The following is a 16,114-nucleotide window of genomic DNA, read 5'->3' as shown; positions in this document are numbered from 1 at the left end:
ACTCCATTATGGTCACAATACTTCTTAAGTGGTTCAATCAATAGCTTCTTCGTTACTCGATGGCATTTCTCACATTTCTGGTTCGCCTAGGGTAGCTACTCCTGGCAATGCTTTCATATGAGAATCACCTGCTTGAGTGACTTAGGCTCACAAATTTTACCACTAGCCCATACATATCAAACAAGTCGACCACATATAGCATCCTTCCCACATGAGCTCATATATATATATATGTATCTTGTAAAGTTTCTGAATAGTTCGTTGTCGCCGATCCTTCTAAACTTCTATTTTGTCAAATGCCAACTATATTGATCTCCTCAGACATATTTGTCTTCGATACTACAACAACATCCATGTTGACTTATCTAGAATTTATCTCTGAAACCTCTTGATTGTCCATCCATAATATCTTGCACGACAATGAACGAAATATGAAACCATCTTAAACCTCCAACCGAGTCTCCCGTTCGCGAGTAAAACGAATTAAAAAAAAAACAAAAATCACAAGAAAAACAAAACAAATCAAATACTATATAGCATCTTTTACTCTTGATAGTTTTTTTTTAATCTTGAAGTTTTTTAGACACCTAGTTTTGTCACTTTTTTTTTATCTATTCCTAAAGTCTAGAGCAGTCAATGCTCTACACTATACACGACTTACCGGACAGTCACCAGAACTAACTGCTCTGATATAGGTCACCAAAACTAACTGCTCTGATACCAACTGTGACGCCCCGTATCCCAAAATAGACACGACCACTCCCCGGCAATTCACAGACGAGACAAAAATCCGGCAGAGTCTCCTCTGTAAATCGAACCGGTCGCACCTGTAAACTTGTCATGCAAACCATATATTCGCATACACCAAAAATAAACTATGAAGCGGAATCTAAACAAACTCAACTCAGTTTCGGGTCGAAACCCGAACCACAAAAAGAACTATAAAAGCCTCTTAAACATCGATACAACTAATAAACAAAATGTCCTACATTGGGATGGCAGCGAGGCGGGTTTGGGACGGTTTATCCCCTTTCCAATTCTGTCACGTTCGTAAACAGGTGTTACCATAACCGTCCCAATTATTAATCGGGGCGGATATTCAATTATCATACCCGCCCCGACTAAAAATTGCTAAACCATTACCCCCCCCCCCCCCCCTTTTAATATGAAATGAGTCGGTTGGGTCGTGTTCAAACAAAAAAGTTGTATTTTGCTTCGAAAAAATATATTTTAATTTGAAGTAATATATTATTGTTAACAAAATTTTATAAAAATTTGGAGTTTATCGACCATAAACACTATAACTACTTAAATACTATAAAAATCTATATAATAAAATAGGTGGATGGGTGCTGACCGGGACAAACCCTTGGATAAATCCGGTCGTTCCATCCACGTCAACACTCTCATCCACCACCGGATTGAGTGACTCATCCCATGCTGTAGCAATGCATCTTTTCGGCATCTCAATTCATGACGGAGAGACACATCCCTCCGCCGTGCCGCTTCTCATTTATCTCCATAAAAATCGTTTCCAACTAAAGTTTCTCCCAAAAATCGATAGGCTCCAGAATTTGATATCAGACGCAGGCAAGGTCAGTTTTGTTCTTTCAATTTGCTTCTTTCTTACCAAATCATTGATTGGGGTTTCATTTATTTTTGTTATGTTCTTTCAATTTGTCTACTTTGTTAGAGAGAAAAAAACCCGAATTTGGTCTTCACATTTCTCTCCAGAAAAACCCTGTGATTTGGAATTTATCCCAAATTTCCCCGGGAAGGTTCGTTTTCTGTTCTCTTCATCGGTCAAAAAAAATCATTGATTTTGTAGCCAATTCACAATCATCAACAAACTGCGACTGAAATCATAGTAATTGGATTCAGGAAAAATAGGAAGAAGTTAGTGGATTGTCTATGTGAATTTTCTGCACACTACATGTTTGGTGAAATGTCTGTGTGATTTTTTTTCTGGTTTCCATTACAGTCTGAAGTTAGTAGTAACATGATTTGGTCTCTAACTTAGTTGTAATTGACGTGAAATCCGTTGGTCATAGGCTATAGCCTAAATGGTAAGGGGAGTGGAGAATGACTAAAGTCCATTATAGTCTTTGGATATTATTACCAGCATATGCAGATATGCTTATGGTTTACAGCCTAAATGGTTGCCCACCCTTCTGGCAATAACTCATGAGATCGAGCAGATTGTAGTTTATTCTCTAGATTTATCACGAGGTTTATTATCACAAGTGTTGAGGTTCTTCATTGTTTTGAGGTTTATTATCACGAGTGTTGAGGTTCTTTTCTACGCATTATCGTTTCTAATATTCGATAAGTTCATCTATCAAATGTCATAACATAATGATGTTTGGTGAGGTTTATGCGGTTACTGTGTTCCTAATAGGCCCATTGACATAAGATTTAAGTTATGGGGTTACTTTGTTCCTAATCCGCCCATTGACATAAGATTTAATGAATGTATGTATTGGAAAAAGAATCATTATGGGTCATTGGGGATAGATTTTGTATTTAGACTGGCATCTTTTACAAGTTTGATCACAATCGTATATTTGTAGTATCCTTCTTGCTTATGATGCTTCTGTATAGTCGTAATCTTGCTTAGCTTGTTTATTTGGTCTCTCCCGTTCCATATCCCGTTGTTAGCACTTACCAGTCGTAGGGGTTGTAAGACCTAGCTAATGATCATGTTTGTGTTTAAAACTTGGTCTGAGTTTTTAGTTTGGAGTTGTATTTCTAATAGATAGTGATCGTACCATCTACCAATGTGAGAATGTGTTCTGATCTAAGCGGCCAACTTGTGAATAAGATGCCATTGTATTAGGTATTTGCAGGTAAAGAACTCTTTTCAACAGCGTTGGTGCTTCTACCAACCCGAGAATTACGTTCAGATTTATTAACCATTAAGAAAATATTGCACCCTTTCCCGGTTAGGTGGTGAGAACCGGTGAAAGGAAAAAAAGAAAGCGAGGTTAAACAAATGTACGAATATTGTACTCGACGAAGATTATGAACCAAAGATTGTTGATTTTGGGATTGCAAGGATAGCAGAAGAAACTAATGAATGGTCTGTTACAAGTTGTTTTGCTGGTACTCATGGCTACCTAGCTCTAGAACTTATTGTACTTCTACAAATGATAATAGGCAGAGGTCCAACTGATCCCGAGTACGGTTATTAAAGTTCGTTTCCTGACCTTCACACTGACTTTTCTCCTCTTCCTCACCCAGAAATCCTAACGCCTATTTTCTCGATCTTCTTTCAGGTACTAATTTTATCCTCTCATCAATCTCTTCATTATTCAATCTTCTTGAACTGATATTTCACTCTCAAACAACATCCAAAATGCGGATTTCCACTGCATTGACTGATTCGACTATGATTCCACTATTATCTTATTGTTCCTTCTTCAATGTCTCATGAGCAAGCTTTGTAATCTTGCAAAAAAATATTTAAATTTCTTCTGTTTGAATTATATTTTTCTTTTTTTTTGAATGGTTAAGCGTGTGCCTCGAACCCTTGACCTCTAGGTGAAAGATTATACCTCTTACCACTCCAACCAAGGGTTGTTGGCAATTATATTTCTCTTAGTTATTTCTGTGAAGACATTTTTTAAATTAGACTTCTCTTTTTTGGTTCTTCATTTTTTGATTTCATTATTTTTGGTAGTGATATTGTGGCTGAAATTGCCAACTTTGCTGCATATTCCTATACTCTTCTGATCCTTGTATTCTAAAGAAACAAAGATACTTAAAGCCCAAGTGACTTACAAGGATCAGAAGAGTATAGGAATACAAGTTTGATGTTGATGGCTGCCAATATTTCTTCTGTTTCTTTTCAACCTTGATATTATAAGTATTGAGTTGCATTTAAGCAACTGAATGCTCTTCTAATCTCGCAAGTATGTTATCTTCTTTGTCGCGATCTATTCAATTCACATTAGAGTTGAAGTTTGTGATATTTGAATCTCTAAACTCCCATTCCTCACGAGTTTTACTTCAACTTATAATTTTATTTTCATTCCCAGGAGTTCATATTTTAGAAATTAACAGGGATGTGATCAACGAGGTTTTCTATGAAGCAAAAAGTGCTAACTCTAGGTCGTGTCTGTCTCTTACTCCACTGAGGTGCGAGAAATTCCCGTTGGATCTCATTTTGTTATATACCGACCTACAATTTTAACAGTTGTTCTCGAGGAGCTTGACGGTTCCATTTCATCTATTAGAGAATTTTCACTCTCTTTTGGTAGTCCAGGTGCTTAGTAATTCGGACAGTGGATTCTCTTATGGTGTACTTCAATGGTTATGTTTTTGTTGCACGACAAACTCGTCAATTTGTCATATATGCAGAAAAACTGCAAAGTACTATCACGAAATAATTGGGGATATTGAATGTGCAAAAGAAGATTCACTCTCTTTGGTCATGAAATCTCTTTTCACCAACTCCTCTTTGTTTCTTCCCCTCTTTGATATCCAGTCCCGTCCATTCCAGGAGACTCAACATCAGATGTTACTGGAACTCAAGAATAATATCTCTCAAATGTCTGACTGGATTCTAATTCTTGAGTAATTTATTATTGTCTTCATTATTGTTAAATCAATATAGTATTCTGAATCACAGGTCGTGTCCGACTCTTGGCATTGCTTCTTCTTTGAAAGGTATAACTCTTTGTTTCTCTGTTATAGTTGTTGCCTCTAAGTGGGGGATGTCTGATTATTATGATTTTACATTCTGCTTTTTATTCTTGATGCGATTGACTATAAGTTGAGTCAATAATGTCAATCCTATTGGGCCTATAAATTTTACGTTTGCCACTCAGATTTACAAGTTGGTTTCAACTCTTTTCGGTTCATATTATTAGTTCTTCTGATGAGTTTGTGGATCCATTATCATGTTAAATTAGCTCGGAATATGATTTTTCCCCGTGAGAATGATTTTTTCCTGACTTGCAGTTTGAGACAAAATTCTTATTAATGGACATGTTCGATTCCACGTAGGCTAATAACACAACAACGGTTGTTCTCAAGTCCATGGATTAACGAAGTTCTTTTGGATAACTTTGTACGGGGTGTTGTCAGTGGCTCTACTATGAAGGAGAATAATGTGGATTCTCACAGTTCCCTAATTTTGGGTTGCAAGCTTGGGAAGATGCCCATATTCATCTCACTTCCATTAATTATGTTTACAGTTGATCTTTTCATATAAGTTTTCATCCTGAGTCCTTCAATTTTGCAGATTTTTTAATTTTGGCTTGACTTGCTTTGGACCAGGGTTTGCTTTTTTCGCATCTTGGCATCTCCTGAACTTATCTTTGCTTTTTAGAGTGGTGCTCTCGTGGGTAATAATGTGGTCACCGATACATGGACAAAAACGACTATGATACCGTGCAAAGTTATTAAACCACAATCTAAAGAGTGTGGGGAATTACAAGGTTTGTGTTTGTTTTCTTATAAGTCCTTAACCTCTTTTCCATCTGATCAATTTATTCTAATACATTAAATTTGTACGCTACAGGTGATGATACATAATTACTCGCAGCGTTCTAAACCATTAAATCTTAGAACCATCATCTTTGGGGTAAAGTTTTAATGGTGATAGAGAAAAACCAACCAAGTTGGAAACTACGAAGAGAGAGTAAAGCTTGAGGTTAACAGGGCGCTACCTATTTAACTTTATAACCAAGAGAAGAACTTCAGATGCCTCAAGTCCCAGTTTCATTGTTAGTTGCAATTTAAGTTTTAGTTCTGGTAGAGTTTCTTTCCTCCAAAAATATCGTACAAATTTTGTAAGTCTCTCTAGGTAAGTGGTTCACAAAAGGCCCCGTGCCAGAGGCACGGGCTATACCCTAGTTTGACTATAAAACTCTTTAGATTGCACCCAAGGGGCCAGCTTAAGTACTAGAATAGCCTAAAATTTTCCTTCTATGAGACTCATGTCTCTTGAGGTATATATTTAATCAAAAGATTTTGTATCTTTAGATTAGTGGTTGACACTGAGGCGGTCGACGCAAAAACAAGAACCTTAGCATTGATTAACAACAATAGGTTCTTGATCATTATTGTCATATAAATTACAGAATATCAATTGAGTTCATAAACTAAAGCTAACCGAGATGTTCATGGATCCCATTGCTTCTTAGTCATTCCGACCTCTATGAAATAGAAGTTCTGAAATATTTAATCAAGTTGAAGGTAACAAAATTATGAAAAATTTTAACCTTTTGAGTTAATACTTGCATGGAAAATTCAATCGGGGTACTTGTGTATTTTTTCAACGATTCTTAGGACCAAATGGCCAAATAAAAAATATGCGATTTATGGTAATCATGTAATATACTCAATTAAGCGAGTTGTCAAAAGGTGCATGATGTAGTCGCAGCGGAATTAAAGAAGAACAAGAAAATAAACGAAGAACTGTAAAGAAAACGATAAATAAACTAAAACTTAATTAACTTCAATGGTTTTTCTCTTCAATATACGAAGAATAAACAAGACTGGACCTCCTTTTATAGAATACTAACTTTCCTAGACAGACATAAACTAGGATTCCTAAATAATAGAAATACCTAAAACTTCCTAAACCTAGATTCATTATGAATCTTTCATAAAATAAAAACTTCCTAAACTAGCTAGTCCGGCCGACTAGGTCGTGGGCACGCGTGAACGTTGGCCCACGCGTTATGCGCCTGCATCTGTGCAACTTTAATACGTTAAATTAAATAACTTGGAAAGATGGTACTTTCCTTTGTGCGCGAGTCTACAAGGTAAAAGATTCAACACGAAACCTATCACTTAAAATTAATATATAACGTTACGTTGAGTGAGAATGCAAATGAGAAAGAAGACATTATTATAGCAACACTGGTTTATTCCATGAAGCATTATAAGAAGATAGACATAGTCAAAATCCATTACTATCAATCCAATCTAAAAGCACCTAAGAGCTAAGAAATGTTACATGTTGGAGTATACAGAAATTTCAAGGAAATGCACAGTGATCTATTTATGGGAATTTGTTTTCCAACTGAAATCATTTAAGAAGAATGAAGTAGCTGTATATCCAGCTTCACCATGACCGGTTGGTCAAAGATTGCTACCTGCAACCAAGTGATGATGAAGCTAACATTTTCAGCTTCGTACGTGACCAGTTGGTTAAATGTTGCTACCTGCAACCATGTGAAAATGAATAAACACGCATGAGAGGATTTTGAGTTGTAGAAAGGTTGAGAGAATTAGAGAACCATGAAAGGGTAAATTACCATGGCCGAGAGCTACTTAAAACAAAAACTAAGAACAAATAAGAGACTAACAAAACCGTACAAGTCCAACAGGTACAACGTATTGTTCTTGGTGAAGACTCCACGAGCTTACCCAGAAGACTATGGCATTACTAAGTTTGAGCGTACACCTATAGCCTAGTGTCCAGACTTTTTCACGAGCGATGTGGGACTTCACAATCCCCTATCCTCGGGGACGAGCCACTCTCGGGTGTGAATTGTGATACCCCCAAAGTCTCAGCAAGCATCAATATTGTTCCCAACTAAGACTATCAGGCCCAAGCCAGACAGTATGGAATTTTGTTCTAGGCAAAATCTCCATGAGTTTGCCTAAAAGACCGAATCAGTTACTAAGCTTAAACGTACACCTATAGTCCAAGCTCCAGACTCTCTTGTGACCGATGTAGAACAAGTACAATTTAGTAGCTAGAGAATAGAGATTACTTACGATGTCGGATTATTGTCTCCAACACTCACAATGAAATTTGAGTTCCCCAGGCCGATGCATGAGAGGCTAAATTTGAGAGTGAAAGTCATAATGATTGATAATTTATTCCTGCAAAAGTAGATCTTTGTTTTGAATAAATAGGAACAACTAGAAGAACAAAGAAAAGTGTGTGTGTGTGTGGGTCGGTGTGTGTATATATTATATACTTCTATATTACTCTTCGAAAAGGAAGAACAAACAAATCTAAACCCTCAAAAAAAATGAAAAGAAAGAACAAACAAATCTAAATTACCAGAAAGATTTAGACTAGTTGAAGGTCCCATCATCTTTCATTCGGTTGGAATCAACAAGTGTTCTGTGAGCTGAGTCGCCTAGTTGGTCATAGAAACTCATTGATCCAACATAGTTGTTAATCATCTCACTATCCAATGCTCCTACACAGTTTACCCTTAGTAATTGTGTGGACAAAAAGATCGAGAAAAAACAACTACTCGTACCATGAACAATTGAATACAAAATTGAAGAAATTCTGCAGACCATATCTTAGAGGAGACATTTGGCTTCATATATTTATAGGGTGAGAACGGAAGTCTTGTCTCTCTGGTTTTGCGAGGAATTATGAAAGCCTTAGATCAAAAATGGCAAGGAGATTTATTGGATTTAATGATGATTTTGTGAGCAATAGTTATCTTACATTTTAAATTATTTTCGTTTTAGAGATAAGTAAATCTTCTAGAAAGAATAATTTAAGTTAAGGGAGATTTGTTGTTTAGGAATATATTTCAAATTCTAACATATTAAGAAGAGAAAATAAAATCAACCCTGACAGAATGCCCAGACACAATCCCAGTCGGGGTACGTGACAAACTGATATTTAGAGAAAGAAAGTATAACATACCCCGGCCGGGATTGGGCCGGTATTATAGCTGGGCATTGTTTCATTTTCCAAATAAAATACTATACTGGATATGAATAATTATTAATGCTCTTGCCTATTAGGTTTCAAATGGAGTATTTCAACTTTCAAAGATATAGTTGGGGACTTTGTGTATGAGGACATAATAATAACTCTTTTGTTTTTCCATATCTTCTAATTAATTATACAAATATATATAAAATCCTAATTAAATGTAAAAAAATATTCAATCTTTTTTAGTATGAGGTTGGTGTTCCATAAATATTTCAAATGATTGTTTCCTAAACCTTTGAGGTAATCAGAGTGTTTATTGCTCATTGTTAGGGAAGTAGTTGGTTTTATCAAAACCCACGCACAACTCAGTGTTTTTTTTTTCTTTTAATTTTCAACAAAAAAAATTAAATTAGATGAAAGAGAAATAACGATTTGGAATTGTAAAAAACTGGTCGAACTTTAGATGGGGAATGAAATTTTGCTCTTTAAGGTCTCCGAAATGGCCTGAAGTCCTGGGCACTTGAGATGGCTAATTAACCATTAGGTCCTTTGCTCTTGAAGATAATAGACTCCCCTGATCATTGTGTATCCAAATTACAAAATCGCCATTACTTGATAGATTTAGGTTATCCAAGTTCTTCATGATGCCCATTGCTCCTTCCTGTGCCTAGTCATTTAGGTTAAATGGAGGTCCCGGCCCCCCAAAAAACTGTCACCAGCGAGATGCTCTAAATCACAGTAGCCATAATATTTAAGTTTCTTGGCCAGAACATGTCTCACTAGCTTTTTTTTATCATCTTGTGATAATATGTGAATAGCTAAACCATCTAGCCGGATGAACAATTCAAAAGATAAAGAAAGTATCGTCAATTTCGTTCTGAACTCGAACTACCATTTCTACAACTAAGAATGTCTTTCCTTGCACGCATGGTTTCTTCTTCATATAGATTGGTATGGAATTTATGGGACAGTTTATTAGAAGTTCATTTTGTGCAACAACCGTTCCTATCCGATAGAAAAAAGATCCTGGAATTCAGTGATCCTGAACAGATCTTACCTGGGATCGTAAATCCTAATTTTGTCTATGAAGAGCAAATCAAATTGCATTAGTATCTAGTATGGATTTGTTTTGGATGTAATACTAATGATAGAGCCTCATTTGTAAGTACTACAAGATCTCGTGCATTGGAAACCATGATTATGGACCCGGGATTAGTATGGAACATTTTCTTTCCAATTAAAATCTTCTAATACGTGAAAGAGTGAAAATAAAGTCTTCGTATTTTAATGCATGTATTCAATTTTTTCGAAGCTATTAGGGCATAACCAACGTGGGTGGGGATTGGGCTCCCAATTCGAATTTGGGAACCTCATGCTCCCAACTGGGAGCCCGGGATGGGGGGCTCCCAAAATGGGAGCCCGGGATGGGGGGCTCCCAACTCCCAAATATGGCTGTTGGGCTGCCTCAATGGTCATAATTGGGTTGGATCTCCTAAAAAGGAGATCCACCCCACTTCTTTTTAATTTTCTTTATTCTTCTTTCAATTGATTTTTTTTAATCTTCTTAAAATGTTTTGAACTACTTTTTTTATGGTATTTATCTTTTAGAAATTATCTCTCTCAAATAATATTACATTTTAATTTATAGTCGAAATCTAATAATTTATAGTCGAAATCTGAAAATGTGATATTATTCGAGATAGATAATTTCAAAAAGATAAACACACAAAAAAAAGAGAAAAAAATAAGAAATAAGTAGTTCATAACATTTTAAGAAAATAAAAAAATCAATTGAAAAAAAAAATAAAAAGAATAAAATATAAGTGGGGTGATCCCCTTTTTGGGGGATCTCCAACCCATTTGTTACCGATGGATACTCCCAACAGTAACAATTGGGGCTGGGAGCCCCTCAACCCGGGCTCCCAGCCCCCATACATTGGATTTGCCCTTAGAGAGGGATCTACTTTTTGGAGAATATAAGTTGAAACAATAACAAGAATATTTCTCGCGTGACATCAGCATCTTGCGATTTTGCTCTCTCCCCTTTTCACCCAAACCCTAATAGAAACGCCCACATTCATAATACTATCACAGAATCAATCTCCATTCCTCACCTAAATCAAAACTCAAAGATCACCTAATCATCTATTCCTAACTATTACAAGTAATCCACCCTCTTCCACCAACAAAAAACCATGTAGATCTAGTTTTTTATTCAGCCAAGTAACCCTAACATTCACGACCTACTTCAACATCCACCCACCTGATCCTTCTCATCCAAGTATCTTCACCAGGAGCATATATATCTACTACATAGTAACCTACCCACTTCTATCTACTACATAATACCTAGATCTAGATTTTTGGTTTCAAAACTATTAAACCCTAACTGCTGATTGAGGGTCTCATCCTTGTCCTCCACTCTAAAGAAACACTCACAGAAGAGAAAGTATCCACCATCAAGCATCGTCACACACATGCAAGGGGAGTTTCTCGAACCTTTTTATCTTCTTATTTAATAGACGAGGTCAAGGGGTATCGACAGGACACAAACGCTCTCTAATCTTATTTCTGCAACCACAATGAACTACATCAGGGAAGTCCTCTTATCTCTACTGTTAAGTTCTTAGCTTCATTCAACCTAGAGGGGAGTCTTTCTTATTGTGATTTTGCTTCACGTTCATTTTAAATTTTTTGATCTGGTCAGTTAGAAGCTAGAACCCTAAAGATACTTTACTCATACCTTTACAATGTTGCATGCCGGTTGCATCTTGATCCGTAAGCTCATGAATTTCATCCTGATTTATTTCTATATGGTACTCATCATTCCGAAGAGAATCCTAATATCTGATTTCAATTCTGTCGGCCGTCCGGTCATGGTGAACCTTTATGCATACTTCGTTCACAACACTAATCCTCGTTACATAATGTTATCATATCGTCGATCTACTTGCGGTAGTTTTGATCAGATTTCCATGTTAGTTTCATCCATCATTAACTGTAATCAGCTTAGGAACATTAATCGAACAGTTGCTGGCCACGTTGGCCTCTGGATCAGCCGAATAACAAATAGAATACATCTTAACTTTCCTTTCGACCCCGGACGACACTATATCTCGAATATATTTCTCCAACTTTGCCGTGCAGTTTCTGTTGTTATTCTTCCACTCCACTTTTTGTTAATTACCTTTGAATCTGGTTATCAAATTGATTTAACTTTCTATCAAAGTTCTGTAACATTTTCACTTCCACCCTTTGTCGCAATTCATTTGCGATCGTTTGTCGGATTAGCAGGGTATTTATACTCGGGTTATGACGGCGATCCCATTTACCAGGTGTCTGAACTGATTCTACTAGGTAGAACTCAAGCGGATATGGTCTCTGTACATGGAAAATACTGGCGGGATACCTCGGAATCATCTTTTGGTTCCATCTTGCAGACACTGTTGTTTCTTATTGGAACTATAGGTGTTTGTTTAATCCATCTTCAATGTTACAGGAATTTAGATAACAGTTTCATCATTCAACCAACCAGAAGAACAGGTACTAGTTTCATCTTTCTATTAATCGGAAGGACTCTCGAGACCAATTGGCATATCATCCTCTTGAAGAGCTATAGGGCTTATAAGCTACAGAATGAAGGAAGCATCACTAAACGAAGCTTTTTTGTGCAATTCCTCTTTTCGGTTTTATGTCGTTGTACTTTGTTTACCTTTATGTTGGTTTTTATTTTGGATATTGTAAAAGACTCTTAAGTTAATGTATTCGCTTTCAACAAAAAAAAAAAAAAAAAACAAGAATATTTCTATATGTTGGAGTATCTGTATTGCTCACAATTCTTGTGGACATAGTTCACTAATAGCTCGAGGGTTTAATAGTTTGATTCATTCATATGCAGATCATAAATGTTTGAAATCCATATTATACAAGGAGACATTGCTTTTGGTGCTCATGTTCTTTTTTTTTTCCTTTTTATAAAGGTAATAAGTATATATAGGTGTCTGGAACCCAAGATTTAGAGGGTGAAAACCTACGTAGTGACAAATTCAGCCAAGTGTTGTTGATATAGGATGAATATATTTTAATATTTCAACATTTAAGTTGTCCTCACGTTGTAAGTTTATTATGAACATAAATACTTGAGGATCGAAAAATGACTAATTGGCAATGGTAGAAAAACCCTACGCATATGAAACTTCTGTTCTTGCGTTTGGGATTGTTCTCGCAAATAATATCACCATATATTGATGTCGAATTTACATTTATCCAAATCGTAAATGAGTCAAGCTACTTACGGAAAAAAAAAACACAAAAGACCCCGCTATGTAAAACATAATGAAAACTATGCCGTTATATATCCTTAACCAATAAGATGCAATTAAAAGCACAAGTATGTAAGGATAGTGAAACGCAAATTTGGCAGATTAGATTGAAGGAAAATATTTATTGAGGTTATATGGAAGTGAATAAAACTCGGCGCTTCTTGTATCTGTCTTAAAATACACGAACTTTTCCCACCATATCAATCCACAGTCTCTTCGAATTACAGTATCTCTTCGCCAAAGTGTCAAGTCTAAGAAAAAAGCAACAATGGCAGCTACCGTTGCAGGGGATAAAAAGATAACGTTCACTACGTCGTTGAACTGAAGAGGGTAGAAACTTTGATTAAGTCGAAAAGTAATAAAGATTATTCGAATCGGCTTACCGCTAAAGAACGGGTATGCACAGGCCCATAACCAGCAACCAAGTAATATTCGCGAAAGTATTGTTGCACAGAAAGACCCATGAAAAGAGAGAAGCCCAATATGAATTTTGTTTAGAAACTGTTGAGGTTGCAGAACTGAAGCAGACCAATACCAGCAGAAGCTGTTGAGACCACAAAAAGATAACCCATAATTAAAAAAGCACAGAGCTTCATTAAATTCTCCTTGTATTCTTAGATTTTATAGTGAGAGATATACCGACATACGCAAACATAATGCAATATAATGCTGCAACGATTGGTAGAGGAATAGACGCGAAAAATGCTCCGAATTTTCCTTATTTAAAACATAAAGTACGGAAAAATTAGATCAACTTAAGAGTACAGAAATGTAATTTAATATAATATACCAAAGAGTGATCAAACTAATGAATAAGTAGTTCATCTACCCGATGAAAACAAATTCTAACACAAAGTTATTTTGTTTTTTCCAAGTCAAAACTGAAATTTGACTTGTGATGTTTGGGTCGTTTGAATGGCAGATTTGATTTGATTTTAGGTCCATTTGAGTCAGATGAGTGAGAAAAAAAAACTTGGGTACATTGTTGTACCTAATACAGAAAAGAAGATCATGAATGCCGCTGCTATTTGAACGACTCTTCTACTTCCAACTTGTGTCAAAGCCAATAAACCCGCATTTTCTCTATCAAACATAACAAAATAGCAATAAGATTCCGTTATAGGTAAAAAAAAAAAAAAGGAACACTTAATTGCGTTGGACGTCGGTCTAGCTAGACATGATTATGTTCAACTGTGCCAAACTCTAGTAAATTGATAATATAAGATTAAACTTTTAACAACATAACTTTAAATGTAACGTATATTTAATATATAACATACTACTCGGGGCAGGGCAAAGTTTACTATCTAATACCATACCCAATTATTTTTTTAATTTCATACCATACCCGAACCGTTAAATAAACGAGTCGGTAAAATTCTTCCTGTTAAGGGTGGGATTGGGCGAAACCCCGCTGGTTCGGACCAAATTGCCACCCCTAGTCTTATACTTTCTCTCCTGAATCAAAGTTCAAAAGGTGGCTAGAACAGCTTGGTGACGCCCTGTCCCCAACTGGTCGAACATGTCGGCTATCAAATTCGGTTCTTGTATAATTTTGAAAAGTGTATAGGACATAATCATATGTACAATAGAATAAATTTGATTATGTACATATAAAAATGTCATGTAAATTTTCATTAAATTAAGTTATAGTTATGAAGGAATGTACATGACATTTGATTATGTACTGTATATAACAAAATGTCCAATAATTTGAAATCTTAAAAAGAATATGTCAAAACATAAGGAGATAAAGTTTGAGAGAAAGAAAGTAGTTAAAAGAGAAAAACAAAAGCAGAAAATGGAAAGAAACTTTAAAATGGAATGAAAATATTTAGTGACAAAAGTAGAAATTTAAAAAGCAAAAAAAACTGGAGAGAAACTATTGTAAAGAGAACGAACAATCTGGAAAGAAAATAGGGAGAAAGAATAAAATTCTGAGAGTGAAAAGATTTTGAGAGATAAATTAGAAATTAACAAGAAATTATATATAAAGAGAAAAAAAGTTTAATTCAAAAAGCAGGAAATCTTGAGAGAATTTTTTTATAAAGAATGAAATTTGTTGAGATTGGAGAGAAAATATCTGTGTGAGGAAACTAAAAAAAGAAACGAATAAATCTGAAAAGAAAATAAACAAAAAGGACTTCAAAGAAATAAATTTTGTTCCAAAAATTTAGAGAGAGGAGGAAAAAAATCTAGAAGTATAGTTGTAGTTGGTTTTTTTTTTTTTTTTGTTGAAAGTGTAGTTGGTTATTAAAGAGATAAAAAATTGAAGAGAGAGGAAGTTTGGAGAGATTGTCAACAAAAAAAGCAATAAAAAGTTTGGAGAGAGAAATTTCGGAAGGACAGAACGTGATTAACGGTAAAGAGGAATAAATTGTTGGGTTAATTCCCAAATAACCCCCAACTGACCAACTTCCTGCCTAGCCCCCTACTTTATCAAAAATACCTAGATGACCCCCTTTTCAATTACTGTTATAACTCCCTTAACTAGTCATCACTTCTCTCTCCTCCATCTCATTACCTCATCATCTTCATTGGCGAAGGTCGCCGGCCGAACAATTTTCCGGTCGGCGAGTTTCAAACATTTAAAAAATAAAAAAAAAATCCTCTCTCCTCTATTCTAATTTTTTTTTAATTCCCTCTTTCCTTTCTCTAGATACTCCGACGAAGGGGTTTTCCTTCGTCGGAGGTTAGACAGACCTTCAAGATCTATTTCTGTCCGACCTCCGGCGAAGGGGAAACCCCTTCATTGGAGTATTTAGAGAGAGAAAGAGGAAATAAAGAATAATAATTTTTTTTTGGAGAGAGAGGGGAGAGGAATTTTTATTATTTTTTTTAATGTTTGAAGGTCGCCGACCGGAAAATTGACCGACCGACGACCTTCGCCGGTGAAGACGATGAGATGGCGAGAAGATGAGGTCGCAGAGAGAGGTGATGAGACGAAGGAGAGAGAGGTAATGACTAATGACTAGTTAACGGAGTTATAACGGTAACTAAAAAAGAGAGTTATCTGGATATTTTTAATAAAGTAGGGGCTAGTCAGAAAGCTGATCATAAAATTAGAGGCTATTTGAAAAATAGTCTTAAATTTTTCCATAACAAAATCGTAATATTATGTAAAATACAAATCTGTTTGTGTAATTTC

General features: G+C 35.7%; 2 long non-coding RNA genes across 7 annotated transcripts; one reads left to right on the top strand and one right to left on the bottom strand.

Annotated features, from left to right (window-relative positions):
• The first annotated feature begins 1,433 nt into the window (after positions 1–1,433).
• Positions 1,434–6,111, top strand: LOC147530800 (uncharacterized). Of its 6 annotated transcripts, none has more exons than XR_015227171.1 (7): positions 1,435–1,595; positions 2,837–3,275; positions 4,038–4,137; positions 4,265–4,551; positions 4,631–4,668; positions 5,008–5,441; positions 5,525–6,110. It is a non-coding gene; the product is annotated as an uncharacterized LOC147530800 (long non-coding RNA). The 6 variants fall into 6 exon arrangements; XR_015227172.1 differs by having other exon boundaries at positions 4,260–4,429; XR_015227173.1 differs by having other exon boundaries at positions 1,434–1,595; positions 2,847–3,275; positions 4,038–4,429; positions 5,525–6,111.
• Positions 6,112–12,984: 6,873 nt separating this feature from the next.
• Positions 12,985–14,092, bottom strand: LOC147530799 (uncharacterized). Its single transcript, XR_015228283.1, has 3 exons — positions 13,958–14,092; positions 13,350–13,683; positions 12,985–13,287 (listed from the first exon to the last, which is right to left on the bottom strand). It is a non-coding gene; the product is annotated as an uncharacterized LOC147530799 (long non-coding RNA).
• Between the last annotated feature and the right edge of the window lie 2,022 nt (positions 14,093–16,114).

This window comes from Eschscholzia californica, unplaced genomic scaffold (genome assembly GCF_041429995.1).
Source record: "Eschscholzia californica isolate CP2 unplaced genomic scaffold, dmEscCali1.0.p SCAF_6, whole genome shotgun sequence".
Taxonomy (NCBI): domain Eukaryota; kingdom Viridiplantae; phylum Streptophyta; class Magnoliopsida; order Ranunculales; family Papaveraceae; genus Eschscholzia; species Eschscholzia californica.
Note: the sequence above shows the minus strand (reverse complement) of the source record. Positions and strands in the feature narration are given on the sequence as shown.